General features: G+C 51.0%; 1 protein-coding gene across 6 annotated transcripts in view; it reads left to right on the plus strand.

Annotated features, from left to right (window-relative positions):
* Window positions 1-5,637: 5,637 nt before the first annotated feature.
* The window catches only part of MAJIN (membrane anchored junction protein), a 169,961-nt gene continuing 162,998 nt past the window's right edge, over window positions 5,638-12,600 (plus strand). For 4 of the 6 annotated variants that reach the window (XM_045007060.1, XM_045007061.1, XM_045007055.1 and 1 more), the window contains exons 1-2: window positions 5,638-5,773; window positions 7,376-7,461. The gene's annotated coding sequence lies outside the window, so the exon portion shown is untranslated. Of the gene's footprint in view, window positions 5,774-6,214; window positions 6,348-7,375; window positions 7,462-12,600 lie in introns of those variants that run through there. The other 2 variants (XM_045007056.1, XM_045007057.1) reach the window with 2 other exon arrangements.

A 12,600-nucleotide genomic window follows, 5' to 3' on the forward strand; every position in this document is an offset into this window, starting at 1 on the left:
GCTAAAGCCCCAGAGCCCCATATAAGTCGGCGCCTATGCTCCCTGCCTATAGAACCAGCCCTGGAGCAGGGAAAGAACTACATTTCCCAGCATTCCCTTGGCCACTACCAACCAGAAAGGGAGGAGGGAATATGGTAGCTGAAACCTCATGCTGCAGCTTGAGCTCACTGCTAGAGCGGGATGGCACTGTGGATGGGGAACACGTGTGCCCAAGGAGTAGAAGGCTTTGGCCCAGATATCCCCTTCAGAAGACATCCCCAGACTGGCTTAGGGATACTGGTGTGACCTCACCTTGCAGCCCCCAAAGAAGGAATTGGGTGGACTAAATGGACAGTCCGAAGCCTAGCAAGGGAAGTACGTGGATCCCACTAGAATTTAAAATTAAAAGTAAGGGAGGGGAGGCTCTACTGGACCTGGGCAGCTTTAGGTACAGTACCAGGCACTTAGGAGGATTTCCACTTCTGAGCCATGGAAGCAGAACTTGACTTTTCCTTTCCAGATTCAGCTAATATTCAGAAAGGGAATGTAGCACCTGCCTTCCAGATTTGAACACCTCAAAATTCAGGAGTGCTCAAGCTCAATTTGGGCAGCTGTTACTTCATTTCTCCCAAATCAAATATACTGATCCACTGTAATTTGCTGTAGAAAAAGTAGATAAAATTGAGCAAGAAATGCTTCCCAGTGGTTTTTAGGATTGGAATTGCTATTTTCAACAGCCATTGCTTTTTTTTTTAAGTTGTTTAAAAGGAAGACAGTGATATTGCATTGGCAAATTCCCCATAGAAACAAAGAGTGGAACAAAAGAATAATAAAGGCACCTCAACTTTTCCTCATTTATGGAGGACAGTCTTATAATATGCATCCAGATATCCTCCAATCACAAAAGCTGAAAATTTTTCCACTTTACTGCAGTTCTGTAACCATATGGGAACCAATCCTGTCTGTGTTCTGTGCACATCCAAAATTCCTACTGAATGACACGCCCTGGGAGCAAGTCACCGGTGACCCAGGGCTGGGGCAGAAGGAGGGTGCAGGTGTGGGAGGGTGGGGAAGAAAGCCCAGGGCTGGGGCGGCAGGGGGTGCAGGTGGAGGGGGCAGAGCCCAGGGCTGGGGTGGCAGGAGGTGGGGGGACACTGGTGGGGGAGAAGGGGGGTGCCCAGAGCTGGTGCAGCACGAGGTGTGTGTGATCCCAGGCCTGGGTGTCAGGGGGTATGGGGGAGAGCCCAGGGCTGGGGCAGCAGCGGGGTGTGGGAGGGAGCCCAGGACTGGGGTGGGGGCAGCCAAATTTTATTTTGCTTGGGGTGGCAAAAAAGCTAGAGCCGGCCCTGCCCAGGACACTTGAAGGATGGCTGAATCAGCATCTCATCTCACTCAGCCTGTGACCCAGATTTTGAGAAGGAACTGTGTAACTGATCTCCTCGAGGGGAGCAATCACACAACTAACTTTTCAGGGATAGAGAAAGAGGTGGCGGAGGGTACCCCAATCCAGGTCCCATTTTTTCAGGATGCTATTTCTGGTAAGTTTTTGGAAAGTAATTGTCTCTTTAAATCAAGTTGCAGCTCCAATGCCTTTGACAACAGAGGAGCTGAGACCGGGAAATTGCCAGGTGGTAGTTTGTGAGAACACAAATGACCCAACTGACAAAGAAAGGGGTGTTCTCCCCCAGGCTGGTGAGAGACAGGGAGCAGTTATGGCAAAGCTGCTAGGAAAAGATGCATCTGATCAAAGGGTAAACACACCTAGCCCAGAGAGCACAGATCACAGCCCTCTAGGGGGCAGGGAAGGACTCAGTGCTGGGAGGGGGAGACACAGGGTAACCCCAAGAGGGGAGCTGGGTTTTCTGCATATGTACAGTCCTGGGGTTGGGAGACTGCTCCCGAAAGGGCCAGCCAACGTGCAGGATCCCCATGAACAATTATCTTGCCAGACCCTGAGATATCAAAATACCAGAAACATGATTAAATTAAGAGCCCATACAGAAGGGAACACTGGATGGAAAGAAAAGCCAGTGACTGATTACATGGGAGAGAATCAAAAGACACCATGAGTAATGAACAAACTTACCTCCTACTACACTATTTGAACAGAGAGCATGGTATCATAGAGATACTTGTAAACACCCATCTGTGATAAATTTTTTTGGTATTAATGACAAGTTTTGGGATAAGAATTTTGTTACTTATGTTAAACCTTATAATAATGCTACTTTTCAATTAATATCTATAAACAGGTTTAAAGCTTATCATAGCAGAGAAACCATAAAAAAAACTGGTTTGCTGTGTGTGAATGGGGAAACTGAGGCACACCACCTATTAGCCTTAATGGCTGGATGCCAAAAGAACCATAACACAAACTGCCTTCAAGATAGTCAGTGGCTAACCCTCTTGCAGTAAACTAAGGGGGGATATGTGACGTCTGTACCTCGGGGGAACACCCAGAACCCACATGTTCATCCTTGTAATATGATTGTGTGATATCTAATGCAAAGGTTGTCATGTCGGGTGTCTTTGGAAGACTCATGATGCACTGAGCATTGTTGTTATAATGATGTTATAGTAATTGTTGTTACAGTAATGTTATAGGTTATAATTTCATGTATATAGTTATGAAGCTCAGAATGTATCCTCATGATTTAAAGCAAGGCCAGACAAAAATCTATCAGAGGGGTAGCCGTAAAAGCAGCAGAGTCCTGTGGCACCTTATAGACTAACAGACGTTTTGGAGCATGAGCTTTCGTGGGTGAATACCCACTTCGTGGGATGCAAAAGTATGGGGCAGTTTACACCTCATCAGGGCATGTATAGAACAAACCCAGCTCAGCCTCACAGGAACAAAGGACGCTGGCCTAGGCAGCAACAAAAGGATTTGTTGGACTCTCAGAGTGAGTCACCTCCCTTCCTTTGGTCAGTTTGGGACTGACTCGGGGGGGGGGGGGGCAAAGCCAAGAGGGAAGAAAGAACATGATAAAAGGGAGAGATGTTTGCCATGCTCTTCCTCTCTCTTCCACCTCTATCTACAGACATCACCACCAAGTGACTGAAGCACTGATCAAAGGGGAGAGCCTGGCTGAAGGACAACTAGCCAGCTTGTGGTGAGAAGCATCTAAGTTTGTAGTTAATAAAGCTGTTTGTTTATTCTACCTGAAGCAGTGCATTTGGTTTGAAGCATGTCAGAGACTCTCCTTGGGATAACAAGCCTGGTGCATATCAATTTCTTTGTTAAATCAACAAACTCATATAAGCTTGCAGCATCCAGCGGGCATAACTGGACACTGCAAGATGGAGGTTCCTAGGGTTGTGTCTGGGACCGGAGATATTGTCTAGTATAATTTGGTTGCACAATCCAAGGAGCAGCTTACATGTCAGAGGGTTTGTGTGAACAGTCTAGAAGTGGGGGTTCTAACAGCAGAGCAGGGTAAGCCTGGCTCCCAGAGTCAAGGACTGGAGGGACCTAGCAGATCACCAGTCCAGATAACACCAGAGGGAAATGTCACACACACATTGAGGAATGGAGAGGAGCCAATCATGAGGAGATTCCGAGACGATGACCCCAGCACACACACGATTTGAACCTGCAAGGCTGGCAGCCTAACCCCCTTTATCTACACCTGCTGGGTGTAGTTCTACCTGGCAGGGGGAAGGGAGATCAACACACACACACAAAGGGAGAGAAGCGACCCATGAGGATATTCTGAGATGATGGCTATCCCAGCACACACGTGATATGAACTCGTGAGGCCAGCTGCCTGATCCCTGTGCTGCGACACCTTGACCTACGCCTGCAAGGTCTAATTCTACCTTGCAGAAGGGGGAGGAAGGGAGGTCTATAAACACACACACTGAGAAAGGGAGAGGAGCCACCCGTGAGGAGATTCTGAGACTATGGCTAACCCAGCACACAAAACCATTTGAACCTATGAGGCTGGCAGCCTGAAGCCACTGCTGTAACCCCTTAACCTATACCGGCAGGGATAGTTCTACCTAGCGGAGGTGGAGGGGGGAGGAGTACTAGTACATGCACAGACACACACGAAGGGAGAGGAAAGCCACCCATGAAGAGATTCAGAGACAATGGCTATCCCAGCACAGACTATTAGAATCCGAGAGGATGGCAGCTTGACCCTGTGCTGCGACCCATTGACCTAGTTGACCCATTGAACTGCAGGGCCTAGTTCTACCTGGCAGAGAGGAGAGGGAGGTCAACAAACACACAGACACAAACAAACACACTGTGAGGAAGGTTGAGGAGCCACCTGTGAGGAGATTCTGAGATGATGGCTACCCCAGCACACAGATGATTTGAACTTTCAAGGTCGGCAATCTGAGCACACTGCTGTGACATCCATTGACGTATGCCTGCAGGGCCTAGTTCTACCTGGCAGAGGGGGGAGTGAGGGAGGTCAACAAATACACACACACACACAGAGGAAGGGAGAGGAGCCACCCATGAGTAGATTCTGAGATGATGGCTACCCCAGCACACAGACAATTTTAAGCTACAAGGCTGCGACTACTTGACTTATGCCGGCAGAGCCAAGTTCTACCTGTCTGAGGGGGACAGGAGGCAGGGAGGGAAGTCAACACACACAAACACACACTTTGGAAGGGAGTGGAGCCTCTCGTGAGGAGATTCTGAAACGATGGCTACCCTGGCACACGCGATTTGAAGCAGTGAGGCTGGGAGCCTGACTCCACTTTTGTGACATCTTGACCTATGACTGCAGGGCGTAGTTCTACCTGGCAGAAAGGGGAGGGCGGGAGGGAGGTTCACACACACACACGAGCCACCGGCAAGGAGATTCTGAGATGATAACTAATTGGGCACACACACGATTTGAACCCACGAGGCCGGCAGTCTGACCTCACTGCTGTGACCCCTTGACCTACACCTAAATGGCCTAGTTTTACTGGGCAGAGAAGGGAGGGAGGGAGGAAGGTCAGTGAACACACACACACATACACAGACACACCCATGGAAGAAGGGAGATGAGACACCCGTGAGGAGATTCTGAGATGATGGCTACCCCAGCACACAGATGATTTGAACCCACAAGGTCAGCATCCTGATCACACTGCTTCGACCCATTTAATTGCGCCTGCAGGGCCTAGTTCTACCTGGCAGATGGGGGAGGGAGAGAAGGAGGGAGGTCAACAAACACACACACAGACACAGCCATTGAAGAAGGGAGACAAGAAGCCTGCAAGGAGATTCTAAGACGATGGCTACCCATGCACACACACAATTTGAAGGCACAAGGCTGGTAGCCTGATCCCACTCCTGGCACCCCTTGACCTATGCCTGAAGGGCCTAGTTCTACCTGGCAGAGGGGGGAGCTAGAGCAGGAGGCAGTGGCGACCCCGTCCTCTGCTGTCCAGGCAGGGCCACGCTACCGGTTCCTGCCTGGAGGGTGTGGGGGGGGAGGTGGCCGCTGCCCACGGGATTGCGGCGCGAACAAGCTGAGGAGCGGCCTCTCCTCTGCAGCCGGGGAAGGGCCGCGCTACCAGCTCGCGCCGCTCTTCCGCAGTAAGCGGCCACCCCCCGCCCTCAGGCGGAGCTGGTAGCGCGGCCCTGCCCCGGCTGCAAAGGAGGGGCCGCTTCTCGGAGTGCACCGGCCGGGACAAGCGGAGGAGAAGCGGCCCGTCCTCTGCAGCCCGGGCAGGGCTGCGCTACCGGCTCCCGCCTGAGGGGGTGGCCGCGGCGCGAACAAGCTGAGGAGCGGCCCGTCCTCTGCAGCCGAGGAAGGGTCGCGCTACCAGTTCCCGCCTTTCCGCGGTAAGCGGCAACCCCCCTCCCTCCCCCCGACCCAGGCGGAGCTGGTACCGCGGCCCTGTCCCGGCTGTAGAGGACGGGCCGCTCCTCAGCTTGTTAACTTCGGGCTGCACTCCCGCGGTCAGCAGCCACCCCACTCCCACACCCCAGGCGGGAGCTGGTACCACGGCCCTGCCCCGGCTGCAGAGCAGAGGCCGCTTCTTGGCGTGCACCGGCGGGGACAAGCCGAGGAGCGGCCTGTCCTCTGCAGCTGGGGAGGGGCCACGCTACCAGCTCCCGCCGGTTTAGCTGGTGCCTGGAGCCGCCCCTGGCGTAGTCAGGTGGAGGGAAGAGGGGGAGCAAAAAAAGACGCTTTTACTGACGGGGCAGTGCTACGGGTCTTTGGCGGCACCTCAGCGGTGGGACCTTCACTCACTCCGCAGGTCTTTGGCGGCATTTCGGCAATGAAGCTTCAGTGCTGCCAAAGACACCTGAAGCGAGTGAAGGTCCCACCACCAAAGTGCTGCCGAAGATCCAGAGTGCCTCCCCATCAGTAAAAGCGCCGCAGTGGGTGGCGCCTTTTTTTTCCCGCTCCCAGGTGAGTAAAATTAAAAAGGTGCCACTTGTGCTGGGAGGGGCCGCTCCTCCACTAGCTATGCTACTGGGAGGAGGTCAACAAACACGCATACTCACACACTGAGGAAGGGAGAGGAGCTATCTGTGAGGAGATTCTGAGACGATGGCTAACCAAGTACACATATGATTTGAACCTGCGAAGTCAGCAGCATGACCCGACAGATGTGTTTCCTTGACCTACACCTGCAGGGCCTAGTTCTACCTGGCATAGAAGGAAGGGAGGTCAACGAACACACGCACACACACACTAAGGAAGGGAGGGGAGCCACCCGTAAGGAGATTCTGAGATGGTGGCTACCATGGGATACACAGAATTTGAAAACATGAGGCCAGAAGACTGACCCCACTGCTGCCACCCCTCGATGTACACCTGCAGGGCTTAGGTCTACCTGGCAGAGAGGGAAGGGAGGGAAGAAAGAGGGTCAAGAAGCACACACGCACACATACACTCAGGAAGGGAGCAGAGCCACCTGTGAGTAGATTCTGAGACAATGGTTACTCCGGCACACACAATTTGAACCCATCCTGCATCCTGACCCCACTGCTGCTAACCCTTGACCTATGCCTGCAGGGCCTAGTTCCATCTGGCAGAGGGGGAGGGAGGGAGGCAGGGAAAGAGGAGGTCAACAAACACATACACACACAAAATGAGGAAAGGAGATGATCCCCCGGAAGAGAGGCTTAGACAATGGCTACCCCGGTACACACATGATTTGAACCTGTGATGCCGGCAGTCTGACACGCTGCTTTGACGCCTTGACATATGTCTGCAGGGTCTAGTCTACCTGGCAGGGGGAGGAGGTGAACAAACACTTTAAAAATAACACAAGAAATAGTTAGGGTACAAACAAAACAAGGGTTTTATTTATAAAATACTTGGTGGTTAACACCCAAATAGGCATGGAGCCCAGACCCAGAACTTAACACATGTGGGTTACAAAAGGTATTAAGCAAATAGTTTACTTCACCAATCTTTTGCATAAACTATAGGGAGCCAAAACCGGAACCAGGGAAACACACAGGACCAGTGAAACAGGAACCACAGTGAGGAGCACCGTGAAGACGACAGGGACAAAGTAGGTGTCAGGAACAGGTATTGTATAAATAATTAAACAGGCATTGGAGCAGGGGCATTGGAACATATATCTCAGGTGAGTTCCCTAATCACTAGGGTGCAGTCACTCTCCCTCTCCCTGGACCAGTGTATATTTAATTAGTTATAAAAAAGTGGAACAGCTTCAGCAGAAGAGATTGAAAAAGACCTGCCCCAGAATACTCCACTGCCCAGTGGTTATGGCACTCTTCTGAGAGGTGGGAAACAAGTTCACATCCTTTTTCCACTTAGGAAGAGAGGGGAATTGATCCTGGAAGACTGCCCTAACAACCGGGCTAAAAGTTGAAAGGGACAGAATGGGGGACAAGGGCACCTGCTCTTCCTGCATTTTTTGTGAGAATTGGCTTAGGCACCTAACTCTGAGAGTTCACAGCTGAGAAAAGACAGGCACTTCCATCTGGCTCACACTTACGCATCTAACTCCCTCTGAAGGGTGGGGGTTAGGACCCACCCCTCACTTTGGCATATCCTATTAGCTATCTTAGGTGGGTTCCTCCCTTAGTATTCTGGCTTTTGTGGATCCCATTCGTATGCAACTGACTCCTCACACCCTACATGTATTGTATGAGGAGCCTGGGGCGCCTAACCCTGAACAGTGGATTCCACTGCATGGCAAGATGGCTAAAAGTTAGGCATTACAATGCTGAGCCCAGATCCTCAGAAGGTACTTAGGCACCTAACCCCCATTGATCTGGATCTTAGACTTCTCCCTCCATTTGGAAGTCTGAACCATGAACCCTCTCCAGGAGTTAGATGCCTAAGACAGGCAGGGCCAGATTTACACCATGGATGCCCCTAAGCACAGCATCTTCAGCTCCCCTGCCTACAGCTGACCTTTGTGTTTTCCAGAAAAAATGACACGAAAAGAAATATAAATGATAATTTAAATATTTATACAATTAAATAACAAAAAATACATGTAATTAAAACAATCCCATAGGTAGCAGGTAGGGTCCCCTGCCATCTGCAGCTTGGAGTTGCAGGGTATCCCCACCACTGGGCCGGGAGCTGCAGGGTGCCCACGCCGCCTGAAGCCCTGCCCCATGTGAGTTCCTTGATAACTAGGGGCTAGATTTACAAAAAGACTTACATCTGTATCCTCTTTAACCATGTACATCCAACATTTAGGTGCCACTGACATTCTCAAAACCCCTTCTCAGCTGCCACCTAAACCTGTTGGCTCCTAAAGTTGCAGTGCAGTCTAGGTATCTGCTGGTAGGCATGCACAATGCCAGATAAGTAGTGATGTTGCCTCACAGCTAAGAAGTTGCTTAGAGTGCCAGCCAAAGCCCCAGTGGGATTCTGAAACTAGGCATTCCTTTGCCTATCTCACCTGCAGGGCTGATATGATTTTGGTTCTGCACATAAAACAGCCAAGGGACAGCATATCAGGAAAAAAATTAATGGGTGCTTAGCACCAGCTCCTCCCCCTCCTTCCTTCCCTCCCAGCACTTCCTGCCCGCCACGATCAGCTGTTCCGCAGCATGCAGGTGGCACTGGGGAAAGAGGAGGAGCGGGGATGGGGCATAATCAGAGGAGTAGGTGGAACTGGGAGGAAAGAAGTGGGGCAGAGCACGGGTAGAGTGGGGTCAGGATTTAGGGTGGAATGGGGGCAGGAAGAGGCAGGACAGGGCCTGTGGCAGAGCAGGGGGTTGAGCAACCCCAAAGCAAGGAGGAAACTGGTGCCTGTGGTCTGTACCTGGCCAAGGTTGTCACGCAGTGTTAGGGAGAAGATTTAGTTTGGGATAAGATGAGACAAGTTTGGAGTGAGCTGTTGTATCTCCTTCCTAGGTGAATGCTGTAGAGGAGCCTATGAACTTCTCCCCCACATGGAGCACCTTTCCTCCTTAGCCCTCAGCAGTGCTGCACAGGCCATTTATACCAACTAGCAGCTTCTGCAGGATCTCCTGAAAGGAAGCATAAATATAAGTTAATTTTGGTAGCAAACCTCTAATAAGCTCTCCTATGCATGTGCAAACTTTTGTGTGGGGGGAGGGATAGCTCAGTGGTTTGAGCATTGGCCTGCTAAACCCAGGGTTGTGAGTTCAATCCTTGAGGGGGCCATTTAGGGATCTGGGGCAAAAATTGGTCTGCTAGTGAAGGCAGGGGGCTGGACTCAATGACCTTTCAAGGTTCCTTCCAGCTCTAGGAGATTGGTATATCTCTAATTATTACCTTTACCTTTGTGTCTTGTAACATAGCCAAATGGATTTTCATGGAGAAGGCAGAAGGAAGCATGTTGAGTTTAAGACTCTCACTGATTTTGAAGTTTCTAACCCAACTCTGGAGCTCTTTACAAATTGGTTAACATTAGCAAAACTACATACTTCCCTAACCTCATTCTCCAAAGTAACTGAAACATTCATGCTGATACTCTCCAAAAGAGCCCCGCCTGACCCAAAGACCAAACAGAAAGCTTCAGCTCAAGTCTTGGAAGTCTGGCAAAAGCATAAGCAGTTGAAAGATAGTGGTTAGAAAAGCAAATGTTTGATAGTTTTTATGTGGAGTCACCACCACCAGTTCCCCCAGTGGGGTCAGGCTAACATATAGATACCTCTCTCATTGAGTCCAGCCCCCTGCCTTCACTAGCAAGACCAAGTACTGATTTTGCCCCAGATCCCTAAGTGGCCCCCTCAAGGACTGAGCTCACAACCCTGGGTTTTGCAGGCTAATGCTCAAACCACTGAGCTATCCCTCCTCCCACCTCACAGACTTCTAGCCCTCCCACAAAGCCAGGGGTCACCCTGTGCAGATATAAGGGTGGCGTTTACATTCTGGGTGGTGAAAAGACAACACAATATTGTTGAACTGCCACGTGAGTCCCCGGAAAGACGGGAGACCGCGGGGCAGGAAAGCTGGGAACGGCACCAAGTAGCTCCAGTAAAGTTGTCATGAGCATTTATTTGGTGAAAAGTGGTAAAAGTCACATGACATCAGTCAAAAGAAAAACAACAGGGTAAGTAAAGAAGAAACCACCAGGCGGAGGGGCTCCCGGGGGAAGGAGTCCCAGCCAGGCCTCCGCCCGGCACAGAATACTCCCCACGACAGCGGATCAGGCCACGGGGAGTGGTTGTTTCCGTTTGCGCGGGTGCCGGCCGGGTCGGGGCTCGCGCACACAGAGCTGGCAGCGGCAGAGAGGAGGCGGGAAGCTGACGTCGCGGCGCCTTCCCCCGCGTGAGGACTGTGAGCGCGAGAACTTTCCTCTCCATTTCAGCTGTGAAGCAAGGCCAGTGCGTGGGCGGCAGGTATCACAGGCAGCGGGAGGCTGAGCCAACCCCAGCGAGCAGGTGTCGCCCCACCCACACTCCGCCACTAGTCCCCCTCTTGCGTCTGTGTCTCTTCCTCTGTGCCCTGGCCCTGCACGCCAGGGCCGCCACGCTCGCTCAGCCCTCCGAGTTTGGGGGCTGGGGCCGTGCCTCCGGGGCTGAGGGGGGAGGGCTGGGACCGTGCTGCCCACCCTTCCGGGACTCTGGGGCACTAGCCTAGGAAGGGGCCGGCGGCTGTTGTGTGTGGTGCCAGGGGCGGCTCTAGCCATTTCGCCGCCCCAAGCGCGTGCTTGGGGCTGCATGCCGCGGGGGGCGCTCTGCTGGTTGCCGGTACCGCGGCTCCGGTGGACCTCCCGCAGGGAGGTGCCTGCGGGAGGTCCACCAGAGCCGCCTGCCACTGGACCGGTGACCGGCAGAGCGCCCCCCGCGGCATGCGGCCCCAAGCACGCGCTTGGCGTGCTGGGGCCTGGAGCCGCCCCTGTGTGGCGCCCATGGCTGGTTGGTCTGATTTGACTGGCGCCACTGCAGTTGTAATGTAGGAAACTGCTCCCTGTAGGAATGTGCAACCTGTAGCAGTTACTAATATGTAATGGCGTGTAAGAAACTGCTATTGTAAAAAAAATGATGTAACAAATTCCTACAGATAGCAGTTTGTCCCCTGCACTCATGGCAAGACAAAATTGTCTAGACCATTCCTGACATGTGTTTGTCCACCCTGTTCTTAAAAATCTCCAATGATGGAGATTCCCTTCCCTGGGCAATTTATTCCAGTGCTTAACCACCCTGACAGGAAGCTTTTCCTAATGTCCAACCTAAACCTCCCTTGTTGCAATTTAAGCTCATTGCTTCTTGTCCTCTCCTCAGAGGTTAAGAAGAACAATTCTTTTCCTTTTTCCTTGTAACAACCTTTTATGTACTTGAAAATGGTTATCATGTTTCAGTCTTCCCTCACAGGTCACGTTTTTTAGATCTTTAATCATTTTTGTTGCTCTTCTCTGGACTTTCTCCAATTTGTCCACATCTTTCCTGAAATGTGGCGCCAGAACTGAACACAACACTCCACTTGAGGCCTAGTCAGCACGGAGTAGAGCGGAAGAATTACTTCTCGTGTCTTGCTTACAATACTCCTGTTAATATATCCCAGAATGATGTTCCCTTTTTTTGAAGCAGTGTTACACTGTTGACTTATATTTAGCTTGTGATCCACTATGACCTCCAGATCCCTTTCTGCAGTACTCCTTCCTAGGCAGTCATTTCCCATTTTGTATATGTGCAACTGATTGTTCCTTCCTAAGTGGAGTACTTTACATTTGTCCTTATTGAATTTCATCCTGTTTACTTCAGACCGTTTCTCCAGTTTGTCCAGATCATTTTGAATAATAATCCTGTACTCCAAAGCATTTGCAACCCCTCCCAGCTTGGTATCATCTGCAAACTTTATGAGTGTGCTCTCAATGCTGTTGTCTAAATCATTGATATTGAATTGGTATTGAATAGAAACTTATCCAAAACTGATCCCTGCAGGACCCCACTCATTATGCCCTTCCAGCATGACCGTGAACCACTGATAACTACTCTCTGGGAATGGTTTTCCAACCAGCTTTTCATTCACTTTATTGTAGCTCCAGCTAAGTTGCATTTCAGTAGTTTGTTTATGAGAAGGTCATGCAACACAGTATCAAAAACTTTACAAAAGTCAAGATATACCATGTCTACCACTCCCCCCCCATCCACAAGGCTTGTTACCCTGTCAAAGAAAGCTATCAGCTTGGTTTGACTCAATTTGTTCTTGACAAATCCATGCTGATTGTTACTTATCACCTTATTTTCTTCTA

This window comes from Mauremys mutica, chromosome 2 (assembly GCF_020497125.1).
Source record: "Mauremys mutica isolate MM-2020 ecotype Southern chromosome 2, ASM2049712v1, whole genome shotgun sequence".
NCBI classification, from domain to species: domain Eukaryota; kingdom Metazoa; phylum Chordata; order Testudines; family Geoemydidae; genus Mauremys; species Mauremys mutica.